The sequence below is a fragment of the Antedon mediterranea genome, chromosome 4, assembly GCF_964355755.1.
Source record: "Antedon mediterranea chromosome 4, ecAntMedi1.1, whole genome shotgun sequence".
Classification (NCBI taxonomy): domain Eukaryota; kingdom Metazoa; phylum Echinodermata; class Crinoidea; order Comatulida; family Antedonidae; genus Antedon; species Antedon mediterranea.
Window position 1 is genome coordinate 10,954,905 of NC_092673.1, and position 21,069 is coordinate 10,975,973.

At 32.9% G+C, this 21,069-nt stretch overlaps 1 protein-coding gene across 1 annotated transcript in view; it reads left to right on the forward strand.

Annotated features, from left to right (window-relative positions):
- LOC140046646 (putative GPI-anchor transamidase) overlaps positions 1-21,069 on the forward strand; it is a 144,737-nt gene that overhangs the window by 48,041 nt on the left and 75,627 nt on the right. The gene's annotated exons all lie outside the window — the stretch shown is intronic.

Consider the following 21,069-nt stretch of genomic DNA (forward strand, 5'->3'; position numbering starts at 1 on the left):
TTGCGCGCGGATTGATATTTTTGTTTTTCACCTGTAATTCGCCCACTTTTCGATCGATCGTGAAGCCAAAACAAATGGAAGACTCCTAACTTTTCAGCGAAAATACCGGGTTTTCCCCAATTTGTATCAACGGAGTCTGGCAAAAATAGAAAGACAATTAATGCAGCAACTATACAACGTCAGGCTAGGTATATAGCTAGCGTATGATGTTCGTATGTTATCGATGTTTACCAGCTAGGCCTACAAAACTAAGCCTAGCTAGGCTAGGCCTAAGACCGTCCACGAGAGGTCGATCGCCGCGAGCTATTTAGGTAGTGCATTGTTTCTCACTTTTTATCATAATTTACCATAAAACGTACATTTAAGACAAGGAATGACATGGTTTAATGTTTTTAAAGTGATATATATGTATTATTTTTCAAAAAACGTCCAAAATTGCAGGGAAGGGGTCTTTAACAGTATATCCTGGTCATACCTCAAACTGGAATTTCCAGTAAAAATATGATAACATCTTCTATTAGAGCTAATATAAATGTTTACATTTTGAACATTTTGACACCAAATTGAACTTTTTATGACATTTGGTTACAGAGATACAGACATATTTAAACATTAAAGGTCAAAGGTCAGTAAATGACATTTCCTGTGGATTTGGAAGAACATGTTTAATTAGAGTATATATAAATATGTATGCTCTTAACAATTTGAAACAAATTTCAAGAAATTTTGACCAGTAGTTATTGAGATATAGTAAGCCGAGGTCAAAGGTCAAAACATTGAGAAATTACATTTCCGGTCGTTTTTTTGAAAAAAGTTCTATTAGAGCGAATATAAATATGTACCCTCTGATCTATTTGACATCAATATCATTTCAATTGTCAAACCCGTTGCGGAGATATGGCTGTTTAAGATAGAAATATAAAAATTGAGGTCAGAGGTCACAGAGGTCAAATCAGATTTCCAGTAACTTTGTTTTGGTATCTCCATATCATGTTCTATCAACATGCCAAAGGGCACACTTGTATCCACTATGGTAACATCATTTCCCCTTAGGGACTGGACTATAATATAGTCCAGTTGTTGTAGATATATTATATCTACAACTCATCACCTTCCAGAATATGTAAGTAAAAAAAAGTTTACCTCGTAGTTTAGAATCTATGATTGTTTAAAAAAGGGCATAATTTTGACGAATTTTTGAATTATTTCTTTAAAAACACACACAAATTGTATAATTCGACGTGCTCGTATGACGTAATTTTAAGTCTAAATTGTTTTAAAATTTGATAAAAATACTATAAAAGGCTGGAAAGACATAATTCACGCAAAAAAAGATGTTTTTAGCGCTACGTGCGGACCACGCGCGTAAAATTGTTCGCGCGCGTGGGAATTTTTGACATGCTCAAAATGTCATTATCAGCGTAAAAGTTGATTAGAAATTAATTTTGCGCATTTTAAATTTTAAATGCGCGTGCGCGCGTAACTTCGTTTAAAAAATGCCATTTTTAGTGCACAAAAAGTTAGCGCAAGATATAAATTAAACTTTTGCTAAGTTTCAACTTACATAGTTATATGGTTTTCAAAATAGAGGAGAAATGCGCGTGCGCGCGTAACGTCTTGTAAAACATGGCATTTTTAATCCACAAAAAGTTTGCCCTTGATATGACTTAAATTTTCAGAAAGTGTCAAAATAAAATTATGCTTGGTTTTTAGCCTATGATCAATCATAAAAAATCATAAAATCGCACGTAAGTCACATTGCGCAACTCTGACGTCATTCAAAATAGGAGGTTCTCAACTTCACGTAAATTCCCATATGTTGACAAAGTTATGAAATGTTATGTTTACAAGTTTTTGAGATACGCGAGACACAAAAATGGAGGAGAAAGAAAGAAGAATAATATAAAGAAAAAAAAAAAGATCCAGGACGATTACAAGGAGTTATCCGCTACTAAGCGGATAACTAACTAGACATGAAACTCGTCACTTTGACGAGTTAGTTATCCGCTCGACAAACGCCACGTGCACGTCATACGTTGGAATGTTGCACACAGAAAAAGATTATGGCATTATGACCTGAACTGAAGAATATGATATGTTGTTAGTGCTAAATTCTGTCTATTTTTTGTCATATAGTATATACATTTTAAAGTACACAGTATAATCTGTATACACGTAATTTAAATTTTTAGGCATGATGATGTTATAAAAATAAAATATTTTTAACTCATGCATAAGATAGTTGATTGACCTAGACACTATTAAAATCTCGGAGAAAATGGAATACAGATAAGCGTGATGCGCTCCATTTATTGTGAAGAGCAATAAACGAAAGAGACAAAAATCATATATTTTACATTCGTGTGGCCATACGATGATGTCACAATGTCCGGTTAGCCATATTGATTAATGATCCGATATCTACAACTCATCACCTTCCAGAATATGTAAGTAAAAAAAAGTTTACCTCGTAGTTTAGAATCTATGATTGTTTAAAAAAAGTCATAATTTTGACGAATTTTTTAATTTTTTCATTAAAAACACGCACAAATTGTACAATTCGACGTGCTCGTACGACGTAATTTTAAGTTTAAATTGTTTTAAAATTTGGTAAAATTACTATAAAAGGCTGGAAAAACATAATTCACGCAAAAAAAGATGTTTTTAGCGCTACGTGCGGACCACACGTGTAAAATTGTTCGCGCGCGTGGGAATTTTTGACATGCTCAAAATGTCATGATCAGCGTAGAAAGTTGATTAGAAATTAATTTGCGCATTTTAAATTTTAAATGCGCGTGCGCGCGTAACTTCGTGTAAAACATGCCATTTTTAGTGCACAAAAAGTTAGCGCAAGATATAAATTAAACTTTTGCTAAGTTTCAACATAAATTGTTATTTGGTTTTCAATCTATGTTAAATACGGGAAATTCATAAAATCACGCGTAAGTCACGTTACGCATTTCTGACGTCATTCACAATAGTAGGAGCACAACTTCACGTGAATGCCCATATGTTGACAAAGTTATGAAATGTTATGTTTACACATTTTTGATATAAGCGAGACACAAAAATAGAGGAGAAATGCGCGTGCGTGCATAACGTCTTGTAAAATATGGCATTTTTAATCCACAAAAAGTTTGCCCTTGATATGACTTAAATTTTCAGAAAGTGTCAAAACAAAATTATGCTTGGTTTTTAGCCTATGATCAATCATAAAAAATCATAAAATCGCACGTAAGTCACGTTGCGCAACTCTGACGTCATTCAAAAATAGGAGGTGCACAACTTCATGTAAATGCCCATATGTTGACAAAGTTATGAAATGTTATGTTTACAAGTTTTTGAGATACGTGAGACACAAAAACGGAGGAGAAAGAAATAAGAAAAGAAAAAAAAAAAAGTAACAGGACGATTACAAGGAGTTATCCGCTACTAAGCGGATAACTAACTAGATTTGAACTCGTCACTTTGACTAGTTCGGGTTATCCGCGCAAACGCAACATGCACATACTTAACTATATGAACCTCGACAATTATTATGCCATCCTATGACATGAAATAAATATGTTTACAGTGCTGAATTGTACCTACTAGATGGCACGCATTTCAAATGTACGTACCGCAGGACAATAATACATGTCGTTTACAGGAACGATTAAATAGACACTGTGATTTATGTACTCAACTAAAATTAGCACCCTATTACTTCCGAAAGAGAAACTTGTCACAAAATAAGACCAATTGTTTAAGTCAAATTTAAACAAACTTTATTTGTGTTTTGTATGTAACATTAGGGTTGAGGGATGGGGAAGAGGATGGGTGCAAAGAGGAACAATGTTAAAATATATTCTTTATCCATTTAGTAACGAAATATTAATTGCTTTCATGTTTTACAAATAATATACCACTAAACACAGTAAAACATTGTGATGTAATACTTTGTTGAAACTATCACCGTCCTAGTCGATTGAAATAGTACAGCACATGTAACGATACATCACTACGACGTGTATATGTTTATAATATAATGTAAAACAATTTGTGAAAACCACCTCTATTCGGGGAAAATCATAAATTTGATTTAATCGTCAATAAATATTAAATTATCTAACTCAACTTAATTAGTAGGCCTAATGGTTTTCAATTGTTTCTTAGAGCCAATTCATACTTAAGTTGGTTCCTACCCTACCCACCAAAGTTGTTCTGCGTTTAGGGCATGTGATGTACTGTAGGCTTATTCTCTACTGGTTTTACAACGCTACTCATGCCAGTGAGGGAAATGTGATGATGTGGGTGGTTTAACTGCAATAATAAAGATTTGTACATAATATACGGCGAGTGAAACCGCTAGCTCATTATCCGTTTAAAAAAAAATTATATCCGACCTCTGCAGCACAGATTGAAAACAAAAATGGATCGAATTTCGAGTATACAGTACTGTACTTGCCTTTACGACGCCTGAGGGAATAGACACTTGTGAAACAGAGATTGGAATGTTCCATTCATCGCAAATCAATACATTTGTATAATCGTATATTAAATCTATCAAAATAGTATTTTTTTAAGAAAATCGGCCTGTCTTCAACATTATGATGCTGTACTCTAGCTGTTCAACCAGTTTTCAGCTATTAAAAACAATTATCGGAGGAGGAGATAGGAAAATGCGAAGCATCCTCGTATTTTTGTGGCGGGTATTTTTCAAGATGGACATCCATTAGACAGTGTATACCACGATCGGAAAACATCCCTATTTGGGGCAAATCGTTGAACCTAAATTCGTTTTAATCGTCAATAACTAATTACCTAACTCAATTTAATGAGTAAACAGGGTTACATCAGATGGTTAAAATCAGTACCGAAAGTATGAACCAACTTTATATACCATCGAGTAAAAATTCTAGAAATAAACCGAGATTTAAATTTATATATAGATTATGTAGCATATATCAATATTACAGTATTTTACAGAATAAACTGTATATGTTATATACAGTGTAGCATAGACGAAATTACGAGACCCATCTTTTAAATCCAATTATTAACACAATGACGTCATCAAATTGACATATAAAGATAACAATTTTAGAAGATAATTATCTAAATAATTACATTATTGCAAATTTGAAGAATTTTGGGCACGTAAAATTGAGATGCGCTCTCGTTTAAACGCAATGAACTTTTACGCAAGAGATAAAAATACCACTTTTTGAACTCAACTAGCCATATGATGACGTCACAACATCTGATTGGCAAAATATTCACATGAATTCGTATCTACAATCAAATAGCTTCCAGAAAACGTATTAATCATGATTATCACTTTTTATTCTAACGAGCTATAACAGATTGAAATTTACTGTAATGATGAAAATAAGTGACCCACGTTATGCACGCTTTTAATCATGATGACGTCATCACAATTTTAAAAATGTTAAATCATGCGAAAGATAATTGATTGACCAAGACAATATAAAAAACGGAGGGAAATGGAATAAGAATAAGTGCAGATGCGCTCAATTAAATGTGATGAGCTATGACGAAAAAGACAAAAATCCTATATTTTATATTCGAGTGGCCATATGATGACGTCACAATGTCCAGTTAGCCATATTGATCCATGATCCGATATCTACAACTCATCAACCTCCAGAATATGTAATTAAAAAAAAGTTCACCGTGTAGTTTAGAATCTATGACTGTTTAAAAAAAGGCTTAATTTTGGCGAATTTTTTAACTTTTTCATAAAAAACGCCCACAAATTGTCCAATTCGACGTGCTCGTATGACGTGATTTTAAATCGAAATTGTTAGACAGTTGGTCAAATTACTAGAAAAGACTGGAAAAACATAAATCACGCGAAAAAAAAGGTATGCAGCGCTACGTTCGCACCGCGCGCGTAAAAATATGCGCTCACGTGGGAATTTTTGACATGCTTAAAATGACATTAAATGCGTAGAAAGTTGATTAGAAATTGATTTTTCGCATTCTGAAATTTTAAACGTGCGTGCGCGCGTAACTTTTTGTGAAACATGCCATTTTTAATCCATAGAAAGTTTGCTCTTGATATGACTTAAATTTTCACCAAGCGTCAATATAAAATGACTTTTGGTTTTTAATCTATGATCAATAATTGAAATTCATAAAATTGCGCATAACTTACGCTGCGCGACTCTAAAGTAAAAAAACGAAATGTCCTGCACTTCTACAGTTAAAGGTCAATCTTCTGACAAAATTATACGATGTAATGTTGATAAGAATTTGAGATACACGTGACACAAAATTCTGGGAAAGAAAGAAGAACTAGACATGAAACTCGTCACTTTGACGAGTTAGTTATCCGCTCGACAAACGCCACGCGCACGTCATACGTTGGAATTTTGCACACAGAAAAAGAATATGGCATTATTACCTGAACTGAAGAATATGATGTGTTGTTAGTGCTGAATGCTGTATATTTTGTGTCATATAGTATACACAGTATAATCTGTATACATATCACCGACAGTGTAAAATAGGTGAAATTACAGGACCCGTATTTTATTCCAATTTTTAACATGTTGACGGTTTCAAAATGAAACGCGAAGGTAGTAATTTCGGAAGGAAATTATCTCAGCAACAACATATTAACGTTTAGAAGAAATTTGAATACATGTAATATTGATGTGCGCTCTTTTAAATGTAATGAACTATGACGCAAAAGATGAAAATACGACTTTGTTTATTTAACTGGCCATATGATGACGTCACAATATCTAATTGGCGAAAATTTCACATGATTTAGTATCTACAATCCCATAGCTTCCTGAAAACGTTTTAATCGTGATTATCACATTTTATTCGTACGAGCTATAACAGATTAAAATTTACTGTAAAGATGAAATTAATGACCATGTTAATTAAAATTTTTATGCATGATGACGTCATAACAATTAAAATATGTTTAACTCATGTGAAAGATAGTTGATTGACCTAGATAATATTAACATCTTGGAGGAAATGGAATACAGATAAGCGAGATGCGCTCTATTGAAAGTGATGAGCAATAACGAAACAGACAAAAATCCTATATTATACATTCGTGTGGCCATCCGATGACGTCATAACATCCGAGAGGTAAAAATTGTGCATGAATTTATATCTACAATTTATCTTCTTGCATAATAAGTTTTAAAAAATTGAGGTCACCTTTGATCCTCAAGAGCTATAATAGATTCAAAATAGGCATTATTTTGACAATATTTTATAACTTTTTCAACAAAAACGCGCGCAAATGGTCTCAATCAACGTGTTCATATGACGTCATTTTAATTTGAAATGATGTCAATCTTTTTTAAAATGACTAAGAAAGGCTGTAAAATCATAATTCAAGAGAAAAACACATGGTTTTCATGCTCCGTGCGCACCTTACGCGTAAATTTTTTCGCGCGCGTGGGAATTTTTGACGTGCTCAAAATGTCCTGATCAGCGTAGAAAGTTGATTAGAAATTAATTTTGCGCATTTTGAAGTTTTAAATGCGCGTGCGCGCGTCACTTCTTGTAAAACATGCCATTTTTAATCCATAGAAAGTTTTCCCTTGATATGACTTAAATTTTCATTAAGTGTGAATACAAAATGACTTTTGGTTTTTAGTCTATGATCAATCATAAAAAATCATAAAATCGCGCGTAAGTCACGTTGCGAAACTCTGACGTCATTCAAAAATAGGAGGTGCACAACTTCACGTAAATGCCCATATGTTGACAAAGTTATGAAATGTTATGTTTACAAGTTTTTGAGATACGCGAGACACAAAAATGGAGGAGAAAGAAATAAGAAAAAAAAAAACTAGACATGTAACTCGTCACTTTGACGAGTTTGGTTATCCGCCGCGCAAGTGGTGCAACATTAACATTAAGGGGATAGGTTGAGGACAAAAGGAAGTGTTCACGTTGGCATTATGACCTGAACTGAAGAATATGATATGTTGTTATTGCTGAATTTTATTATTTAAATTCATATATAGTATACACAGTATAATCTTTATCCATATCACATACAGTGTAGAATAGGTGAAATTACGGGACCCGCTATTTATTGCAATTTTTAACATGTTGACGGTTTTAAAATGAAACGCGAAGGTAGCAATTCCGAAAGGAAATTATCTCAGCAACAACGTATTAGCGTGTAGAAGAAATTTGAATACGTAAAATATAGATGCGCACCCTTTTAAATGTAATGAATTATGACGCAAAAGATGAAAATACGACCTTTTTTATATAACTGGCCATATGATGACGTCACAATCTCCGATTGGCAAAATTTTCACATGATTTCGTATCTACAATCCAATAGCTTCCAGAAAACGTTTTAATCTTACGAGCTATAACAGATTAAAATTTACTGTAAATATGAAATTAACGCCACACGTGATTTAAATTTTTAGGCATGATGACGTCAAAAAAATTAAAATATTTTTAACTCATGCGAAAGATAGTTGATAGACCTATACAACATCAAAATCGGGGTGAAAATGGAAAACGCATAAGTGGAGATGCGCTCTATTAAATGTGATTAGCTATGACGAAAGATACAAAAATCCTAAATTTTATAATCGCGTGGCCATACGATGACGTCACAATGTCCGGTTAGCCACATTAATGTTTGATCCGATATCTACAACTCATCACTTTCCAGAATATATCATCCACAAAAAGTTGACCATGCAGTTTAGAAATTACGACTGGTTAAAAAAAGGCATAATTTTGACGATTTTTTTAACTTTTTCATCAAAAACGCGCACAAATTATCCAATTCGACGTGCTCGTATGACGTAATTTTAAGTCGAAATTGTTTAAAAGTTAGTAACATTACTAGAAAAGGCTGGAAAAACATAAATCACGCAAAAAAAGTATGTTTTTAACGCTATATGCGCACCGCGCGCGTACAAATTTGCGCACGCGTGGGAATTTTTGACATGCTCAAAATGACAAGAAACGCGTAGAAAGTTGATTAAAAATTAATTTTGCGCATTTTAAAATTTTAAATGCGCGTGCGCGCGTAACTTTGTGTAAAACACGCAATTTTTTTTAAACAGAAAGTTAGCGCATGATATAAATTAAACTTTTGCAAAGTTTCAAATTAAAATGTTATTTGGTTTTTGACCTATGTTAAATACGAGAAAATCGTTAAATCGCGTGTAAATCACGTTTCGCAAATCTAACGTCATTCACAATAGGAGGTGCACAATTTCACGTAAATGCCCACATGTTGACAAAATTATAAAAAGTTACGTTAGCACGTTTTAGAGATACGTGAGACACAAAATTGACACAAAGAAAGAAAAATAAAGAAAAAAAAAAGATGATTTCATACAATTACAAGGAGTTATCCGCCTAGTGCGGATAACTAAAAAGTAACAGGACGATTACAAGGAGTTATCCGCTGCTATGCGGATAACTAATAAGATAGAAAAACTAGATTTGAACTCGTCACTTTGACGAGTTCGGGTTATCCGCGCTTACGCAACATGCACATACTTAACTATATCAACCTTGACAATTATTATGCCATCCTATGACATGAAATAATATGTGCATTGTACCTATTATGTAACATACAGCATATTACAGTATTTACAGAATAAACTGTATATGTTATATACAGTGTAGTATAGACGAAATTACGAGACCCATCTTTTAAATCCAATTATTAACACGATGAAGCGATCAAATTGACATTTAAAGATAACAATTTTAGAAGATAATTATCTAAATAATTACATTAATACAAATTTAATGAATTTTGGGCACGTAAAAGTGAGATGCGCTCTCGTTTAAACGCAATGAACTTTTACGCAAGAGATGAAAATACGACTTTTTTTATTCAACTGGCCATATGATGACGTCACAATATCTGATTGGCAAAATGTTTACATGAATTCGTATCTACAATTCAATAGCTTCCAGAAAACGTTTTATTCATGATTATCACTTTTTATTCTGACGAGCTACAACAGATTGAAATTTACTGTAAAGATGAAATAAGGTGACCCACGTTATTTACATTTTTAGACACGATGACGTCATAAAAATTAAAATATTTTTAACTCATGGGAAAGATAGTTGATTGACCTAGACAGTATTAAAATATCTGAGGAAATGGAATACGTATAAGCGAGATGCGCTCTTTTGAATGTGATGATCAATAACGAAACAGACAAAAATCCTATATTTTACATGCGTGTGGCCATACGATGACGTCATAACATCCGAGGGGTAAAGATTCTGCATGAATTCATATCTACAACATATCTGCTTACATATCAAATTAAAAAAATTGGGGGTCACGGATGATCCTGAGGCGCTATAATAGATTCAAAATAGGCATAATTTTGACAATATTTTGTCACTTTTGCAACTAAAACGCACGCAAATTGTCTAAATCAACGTGTTCGTATGACGTCATTTTAATATGCAATTAAGTCAATTTTTTTTTAATGACTAGGAAAGGCTAGAAAATTACAATTCAAGAGAAAAAAACATGATTTTCACACTCCGTGCGCACCATACGCGTAAATTTTTTCGCACGCGCAGGAATTTTTGACATGCTCAAAATGTCATGATCAGCGTAGAAAGTTGATTAGAAATTAATTTTGCGCATTTTGAAACTTTAAATGCGCGTGCGCGCGTAACTTCTTGTAAAACATGCCATTTTTAATCCATAGAAAATTGACCCATGATATGAATTATAATTTTATTAAGTTTCATGAAACAATATTTGTTGGTTCTAAAGTTATGATCAGTTATAGAAATTCATAAAATCGCGCGTAACTTACGCAACGCGTATCTGACATCGTCCAAAAGCTTGGCTGCACATCTACAGTTCAATGTCAATCTTTTTACCAAGTTATACAAAGTTATGTTCACAAGCAATAGAGATATGCTGGTCACAAAAATCCGGGAAAGAAAGATTAACAAAGAAGATGAAACTAGATTTGAACTCGTCACTTTGACGAGTTCGGGTTATCCGCGCATACGCAACATGCACATACTTTAAACTATATGAACCTCGACAATTATTATGCCATCCTGTGACATGAAATAAATATGTTTACAGTGCTGAATTGTACCTATTTTGTAGCATACATCATGTTACAGTATTTACAGAATACACTGTATGTTATATACAGTGTAGCATAGACGGAATTTCGAGACCCATCTTTTAAATCAAATTATTAACACGATGACATCATCAAATTGACATAAAAATAACAAATTTAGAAGATAATTATCTAATTAATTACATTAATACAAATTTAAAGAATTTTGGTCACGTAAAAGTGAGATGCGCTCTCGTTTAAACGCAATGAACTTTTACGCAAGAGGTGAAAATATGACTTTTTGAATTCAACTGGCCATATGATGACGTCACAACATCTGATTGACAAAATATTCACATGAATTCGTATCTACAATCCAATAGCTTCAAGAAAACGTTTTAATAATGATTATCACTTATAACTCTAACGAGCTATAACCGATTGAAATTTACTGTAAAGATAAAAATAAGTGACCCACGTTATTTACATTTTTAGACATGATGACGTCATAAAAATTAAAATATATTTAACTCATGCGAGAGATAGTTGATTGACCTAGACAGTATTAAAATATATGAGGAAATGGAATACGTATAAGCGACATGCGCTCTATTTAATGTAATGAGCAATAACGAAACAGTAAAAAATCCAATATTTTACATTTGTGTGGCCATACGATGACGTCATAACATCCGAGGGGTAAAGATTCTGCATGAATTCATATCTACAACATATCTGCTTACATATTAAATTTTTAAAAATGGGGGTAACGGTAGATCCTGAGGAGCTATAATAGATTCAAAGTAGGCATAATTTTGACAATATTTTGTCTTTTTTGCAACTAAAACGCACGCAAATTGTCTAAATCAACGTGTTCGTATGACGTCATTTTAATTTGAAATGATGTCAATTTTTTTTAAAATGACTAGGAAAGGCTGGAAAATCATAATTCAAGAGAAAAAAACATGATTTTCATGCACCGTGCGCACCATACGCGTATATTTTTTCGCACGCGCGGGAATTTTTGACATGCTCAAAATGTCATGATCAGCGTAGAAAGTTGATTAGAAATTAATTTTGCCCATTTTGAAACTTTAAATGCGCGTGCGCGCGTAACTTCTTGTAAAACATGTCATTTTTAATCCATAGAAAATTGACCCATGATATGAATTATAATTTTATTAAGTTTCATGAAAAAATATTTGTTGGTTCTAAAGTTATGATCAGTTATAGAAATTCATAAAATCGCGCGTAACTTACGCAACGCGTATCTGACATCGTCCAAAAGCTTGGCTGCACATCTACCCTTCAATGTCAATCTTTTTACCAAGTTATACAAAGTTATGTTCACAAGCAATAGAGATATGCTGGTCACAAAATCCGGGAAAGAAAGATTAACAAAGAAGATGAAAAAAAAAGATATTTACAATCACATGGGTTATCCTGCAACTAAGTTGCGGATAACCAACTAGACATATAACTCGTCACTTTGACGAGTTAGTTATCCGCACGACAAACGCCACGTGCACGTCATATGTTGGAATATTGCACACAGAAAAAGATTATGGCATTATGACCTGAACTGAAAAATATGATATGTTGTTATTGCTGAATTTCTATTATTTTGATTCATATAATATAGTATACGGTACACAGTATAATCTGTATCCATATCACATACAGTGTAGAATAGCTGAAATTACGGAACCCGCTATTTATTGCAATTTTTAACATGTTGACGGTTTTAAAATGAAACGCGCAGGTAGCAATGTCGGAAGGAAATCATCTCAGCAACAACATATTAACGTGTAGAAGAAATTTGAAAACGTAAAATATTGATGCGCGCTCTTTTAAATGTAATGCATTGATGACGCAAAAGATTTTTGACATGCTCAAAATGACATGAAACGCGTAGAAAGTTGATTAGAAATTGATTTTTCGCATAATAAAATTTTAAACGCGCATGCGCGCGTAACTTTGTGTAAGACATGCCATTTTTAGTGCACAAAACGTTAGCGCACGATATATTAAATTAGACTTTTGCTAAGTTTCAATTTAAATTGTTATATGGTTTTCGATCTATGTTAAATACGCGAAATTCATAAAAACGCGCGTAAGTCATGTTGCGCAACTCTGATTTCATTCAAAAATAGGAAAGCACAACTTCACGTGATTGCCCATATGTTGACAAAGTTATAAAATGTTAACTTTAACGCGTAGAAAGTTGATTAGAAATTGATTTTTCGCATTATGAAAATTTTAAACGCGCGTTCGCGCGTAACTTCGTCTAAAACATGCCATTTTTAGTGCACAAAACGTTAGCGCACGATATAAATTAGACTTTTGCTAATTTTCAATTTAAATTGTTATATGGTTTTCGATCTATGTTAAATACGCGAAATTCATAAAAATGCGCGTAAGTCATGTTGCGCAACTCTGACGTCATTCAAAAATAGGAAAGCACAACTTCACTTGATTGCCCATATGTTGACAAAGTTATAAAATGTTAACTTTACACGTTTTAGAGATACGCTCTGCACAAAAATGACAGAAAGAAAGAAGAATAATACAGAAAAAAAAAAAGATGATGAAACAGGACAGTTACAAGGAGTTATCCGCTGAATGCGGATAACTAACAAAGAAGATGAAAAAAAAGATATTTACAATCACATGGGTTATCCTGCAACTAAGTTGCGGATAACCAACTAGATTTGAACTCGTCACTTTGACGAGTTCGGGTTATCCGCGCAAACGCATCCATGCACTTTCTTAACTATATGGACCTCGACAATTATTATGCCATCCTATTACATGAAATAAATATGTTTACAGTGCTGAATTGTACCTATTATGTAGCATACACCATATTACAGTATTTTACAGAATAAACTGTATATTTTATTATACAGTGTAGCATAGACAAAATTACGAGACCCATCTTTTAAATCCAATTATTAACACGATGACATCATCAAATTGACATATAAAGATAACAATTTTAGAAGATAATTATCTAAATAATTACATTAAAACAAATTTGAAGAATTTTGGGCACGTAAAAGTGAGATGCGCTCTATTTAATGTGATGAGCAATAACGAAAGAGTAAAAAATCCGATATTTTACATTCGTGTGGCCATACGATGACGTCATAATATCCGAGTGGTAAAGATTCTGCATGAATTCATATCTACAACATATCTGCTTACATATTAAATTAAAAAAATTGGGGGTCGTGGATGATCCTGAGGAGCTATAATAGATTAAAAATAGGCATAATTTTGACAATATTTTGTAACTTTCGCATCTAAAACGCACGCAAATGGTCTAAATCAACGTGTTCGTATGACGTCATTTTAATTTGAAATGATTTCAATCTTTTTAAAAATGACTAGGAAAGGCTAGAAAATCACAATTCAAGAGAAAAACACATGATTTTCATGCTCCGTGCGCACTTTACGCGTAATTTTTTCGCGCGCGTGGGAAATTTTGACATGCTCAAAATGTCATGATCAGCGTAGAAAGTTGATTAGAAATTAATTTTGCGCATTATGAAATTTTAAATGCGCGTGTGCGCGTAACTTCTTGTGAAACATGCCATTTTTAATCCATAGAAAGTTCGCCCTTGATATGACTTAAATTTTCACCAAGTGTCAATACAAAATGACTTTTGGTTTATAATCTATGATCAATCATTGAAATTCATAAAATCGCGCGTAAGTTACGTTGCGCGACTCTGACGTCATTCAAAATATGGAGGTGCACAACTTCAGGTAAATGTCCATATAATGACAAAGTTATGCAAAAGATATATTCACAAGCAATAGGGGATATGCTGCTCACAAAAATCAGGGAAAGAAAGAAGAACAAAGAAGATGATGACTAGACATGAAACTCGTCACTTTGACGAGTTAGTTATCCGCACGACAAACGCCACGTGCACGCCATACGTTGGAATATTGCACACGGAAAAAGATTATGGCATTATGACCTGAACTGAAGACTATTAATGATATGTTGTTAGTGCTGAATTCTATTATTTTGATTCATATATAGTATACACAGTGTAATCTGTATACATATCACATACAGTGTAGAATAGGGGAAATTACGGGACCCGCTATTTATTGCAATTTTTAACATGCTGATGGTTTTAAAATGAAATTTTGGAAGGAAAATATCTCAGCAACAACATATTAACGTGTAGAAGGAATTTGAATACGTGAAATATTAATGCGCGCTCTTTTAAATGTAATGAACTATAACGCAAAATATGAAAATACGACTTTTTTTATTTAACTGGCCATATGATGACGTCATCACATCCGATTGGCAAAATTTTCACATGATTTTGTATCTACAATCCAATAGCTTCAAGAAAACGTTTTAATTGTGATTATCACATTTTATTCTTACGAGCTATAACAGATTGAAATTTACTGATGAAATTAATGCCACATGTAATTTAAATTTTTAGGCATGATGACGTCATAATAATTAAAATATTTTTAACTCATGCGAAAGATAGTTGATTGACCTAGACAATATCAAAATCGGGGTGAAATTGGAAAATGGATAAGTGGAGATGCGCTCTATTAAATGTGATGAGCTATGACGAAAGATACAAAAATCCTCAATTTTATATTTGCGTGGCCATACGATGACGTTAAAATGTCCGGTTAGCCATATTAATACATGATCCGATATCTACAACTCATCAACTTCCGGAATATGTCATCCACAAAAAGTTGACCGTGTAGTTTAGAAATTACGACTGTTTAAAAAAAGGCATAATTTTGACAATTTTTTGTACTTTTTCATCAAAAACGTGCGCAAATTGTCCAATTCGACGTGCTCGTATGACGTAACTTTAAGTCGAAAGTGTTTAAAAGTTGGTAAAATTACTATAAAAGGCTGGAAAAACATAAATCACTCGAAAAAAATATGTTTTTAATGCTACGTGCGCACCGCACACGTAAAAATGTGCGCACGCGTGGGAATTTTTTACATGCTTAAAATGACATGAAACGCGTAGAAAGTTGATTAGAAATTAATTTTGCGCATTTTGAAATTTTAAATGCGCGTGCACGCGTAACTTTTTGTAAAACATGCCATTTTTAGTGCACTAACAGTTTGCCCTTGATATGACTTAAATTTTCATAAAGGGTAAAAAAAAAATTACTCTTGGTTTTTAAGCTATGATCAGTCATTAAAAATCATAAAATCGCGCGCAAGTCACGTTGCGCAACTCTGACGTCATTCAAAATAGGAGATGCACAACTTCACGTAAATGCCCACATGTTGTCAAAGTTATAAAATGTTATGTTTACACATTTTAGAGAAACGTGACTCACAAAAAAATGGGAAAGAAATAAGAACTAGACATGAAACTCGTCACTTTGACGAGTTAGTTATCCGCTCGACGCCACATGCACGTCATGCGTTAGAATATTGCACACAGAAAAATATTAAGGCATTATGACCTGAACTGAAGAATATGATTAGTTGTTATTTCTGAATTCTGTTATTTTGTGTCATATACATAGTATACACAGTACAATCTGTATACATATCACAAACAGTGTAAAATAGGTGAAATTACGGGACCCGTATTTTATTGTAATGTTTAACATCTTGACGGTTTCAAAATGAAATGCAAAAGTAGAAATTTCAGAATGAAATTATCTCAGCAACAACATATTAACGTGTAGAAGAAATTTGAATACGTGAAATATTGATGCGCGCTCTTTTAAATGTAATGAAATATAACGCAAAAGATGAAAATACGACTTTTTGTATTTAACTGGCCATATGATGACGTCACAACATTTGATTGGCACAATTTTCACATGATTTTGTATCTACAATACAATAGCTTCCTGAAAACGTTTTAATCGTGATTATCACATTCTATTCTTACGAGCTATAACAGATTAAAATTTACTGTAAAGATGAAATTAATGACCAACGTAATTTAAATTTTTAGGCATGATGACGTTGAAAAAATTAAAATATTTTAATTCATGCAAAAGATAGTTGATTGACCTAGAATATATTAAAATCGGGGTGAAAATGGACAAAGAATAAGTGGAGATGCGCTCTATTAAATGTGATGAGCTATGACGAAAGAGACAAAAATCCTATATTTTATATTCGCGTGGCCATACGATGACGTCACAATGTCCGGTTAGCCATATTAATGCATGATTCGATATCTAAAACTCATCAACTTCCAGAATATGTAATTAAAAAAAATTTCTCCATGTAGTTTAGAATCTATGACTGTTTAAAAATATGCATAATTTTGACGAATTTTTGAACTTTTTCACCAGAAACGCGTGCAAATTATTTAATTCGACGTGCTCGTATGATGTAATTTTAAGTCGAAATTGTTTAAAAGTTGGTAACATTACTATAAAAGGCTGAAAAAACATAAATCACGCGAAAAAAATATGTTTTTAACGCTACGTGTGCACCGCGTGCGTAAAAAGTTTCGCGCGCGTGGGAATTTTTGACATGCTCAAAATGACATGAAACGCATAGAAAGTTGATTAGAAGTTGATTTTTCGCACTCTAAAATTTTAAACGCGCGTGCGCGCGTAACTTTTTGTGAAAGATGCTATTTTTAATCCATAGAAAGTTTGCGCTTGATGTGACTTAAATTTTCACAAAGTGTCAAAACAAAATTATGTTTGGTTTTTAGTCTATGATCAATCATTGAAATTCATAAAATCGCGCGTAAGTCACGTTGCGCAACTCTGACGTCATTCAAAAATAGGAGGTGCACAATTTCACGTAAATGTCGATATGTTGACAAAGTTACGATATGTTCTGTTTACACGTTTTAGAGAAACGCGACGCACAAAAATGACAGAAGGAAAGAAGTATAATACAGAAAAAAAAAAAAAAAAAAAAAAATGATGAAACAGGACGATTACAAGGAGTTATCCGCTACTAAGCGGATAACTAATAATACAGAAAAAAAAAAAAAAAAATATTGATCCACTACAATCACAAGGAGTTATCCGCTACTAAGCGGATAACTAAAAAAAAGATATTTACAATCACATGGGTTATCCTGCAACTAAGTTGCGGATAACCAAAAAAAAAGATCCTGACAATAACAAGGGGTTATCCGCCAAGTGCGGATAACCAACTAGACATGTAACTCGTCACTTTGACGAGTTAGTTATCCGCACGACAAACGTGCACATCATATGTTAGAATATTGCACACAGAAAAAGATTATGGCATTATGACCTGAACTGAAGAATATGATATGTTGTTATTGCTGAATTTCTATTATTTTGATTCATATAATATAGTATAACACAGTATAATCTGTATCCATATCACATACAGTGTAGAATAGCTGAAATTACGGGACCCGCTATTTATTGCAATTTTTAACATGTTGACGGTTTTAAAATGAAACGCGCAGGTAGCAATTTCGGAAATTTGAATACGTGAAATATTGATGCGCGCTCTTTTAAATGTAATGCATTATGACGTAAAAGATGAAAATACGACTTTTTTTATTTAACTGGCCATATGATGACGTCACAACAACCGATTGGCAACATTTTCACATGATTTCGTATCTACAATCCAATAGCTTCCAGAAAACGTTTTAATCGTAATTATCACATTTTATTCTTACGAGCTATAACAGATTAAAATTTACTGTAAAGATGAAATTAATGCCACACGTAATTAAAAGTTTTAGGCATGATGACGTCATAAAAAATAAAATTTTTTTAACTCGTGCGAAAGATAGTTGATTGTCCTAGACAATATCAAAATCGAAGTGAAAATGGAAAACGGATAACTGGAAATGCGCTCTATTAAATGTGATGAGCTATGACGAAAGATACAAAAATCCTAAATATTATATTCGCGTGGCCTTATGATGACGTCACAATGTCCGGTTAGCCATATTAATACATGATCCGATATCTAAAACTCATCAACTTCCAGAATATGTCATCCACAAAAAGTTGATGGTGTAGTTTAGAAATTACGAATGTTTAAAAAAAGGCATAATTTTGATGAATTTTTTAACTTTTTCATCAAAAACGCGCGCAAATTGTCCAATTCGAAGTGCTCGTATGACGTAACTTTAAATCGAAATTGTTTAAAAGTTGGTAAAATTACTAGAAAAATGGTGGAAAAACATAAATCAAGCGAAAAAAATATGTTTTTAATGCTACGTGCGCACCGCACACGTAAAAATTTGCGCACGCGTGGGAATTTTTGACATGCTTAAAATGACATGAAACACGTAGAAAGTTGATTAGAAATTAATTTTGCGCATTTTGAAATTTTAAATGCGCGTGCACGCGTAACTTTGTGTTAAACACGCAATTTTTTTTTCACAGAAAGTTAGCGCATTACATAAGTTAAACTTTTGCAAAGTTTCAATTTAAAATGTTATTTGGTTTTTGACCTATGTTAAATACGAGAAAATCGTTAAATCGCGCGTAAATCACGTTGCGCAACTCTAACGTCATTCACAATAGGAGGTGCACAATTTCACGTAAATGCCCACATGTTGACAAAGTTATAAAATGTTACGTTAGCACGTTTTAGAGATACGTGAGACACAAAATTGACACAAAGAAAGAAAAATAAAGAAAACTAGATTTGAACTCGTCACTTTGACGAGTTCGGGTTATCCGCGCAAACGCAACATGCACATACGCTTAAAATATATGAACGGCGAAAATTATTATGCCTTCCTATTACATGATTTAAATACGTTTACAGTGCTGAATTGTACCTATTTTGTAGCATACAACATATTACAGTATTTACAGAATACACTGTATATGTTATATACAGTGTAGCATAGACGAAATTACAAGACCCATCTTTTAAATCCAATTATTAACACGATGACGTCATCAAATTGACATAAAGATAACTATTTTAGAAGATAATTATCTAAATAATTACATTAATACAAATTTGAAGAATTTTGGGCACGTAAAAGTGACATGCGCTCTAGTTTAAACGCAATGAACTTTTACGCAAGAAATGAAAATATGACTTTTTGAATTCAACTGGCCATATGATAACGTCATGACATCAGATAGACAAAATTTGTATATGAATTCATATCTACAATTCAACAACTTCTATAATAAGTTTTAATCATCACTTTTTATTCTGACGAGCTATAACAGATTGAAGTTTACTGTAAAGATGAAAAGAAGTGACCCACGTTATTTACATTTTTAGACATGATGACGTCATAAAAATTATACAATACAATACAAATTTTAAGAATTTGGGGCACGTAAAAGAGAGATGCGCTCTCGTTTAAATGCAATGAACTATTACGCAAGAGATAAAAATATGACTTTCTGAATTCAACTGGCCATATGATGACGTCACAACATCTAATTGCAAAATATTCACATGAATTCGTATCTACAACCCAATAGCTTCCAGAAAACGTTTTAATCATGATTATCACTTTTTATTCTGACGAGCTATAACAGATTGAAATTTACTGTAAAGATGAAAATAGGGGACCCACGTTATTTACATTTTTATACATGATGACGTCATAAAAATTAAAATGTTTTTAACTCATGCGAAAGATAGTTGATTGACCTAGAGAGTATTAAAATATCTGTGGAAATGGAATATGTATAAGCCAGATGCGCTCTATTTAATGTGATGAGCAATAACGAAAAGTAAAAAATCCTATATTTTACATTCGAGTGGCCATACGATGACGTCATAACATTCGAGGGGTAAAGATTCTGCATGAATTCATATCTACAACATATCTGCTTACATATTAAATTAAAAAAATTGGGGGTCATGGATAATCCTGAGGAACTATAATAGATTAAAAATAGACATAATTTTGACAATATGTTGTCACTTTTGCAACTAAAACGCACGCAAATGTTCTAAATCAACGTGTTCGTATGACGTCATATTTTAATTTGAAATGATGTCAATCTTTTTTAAAATGACTAG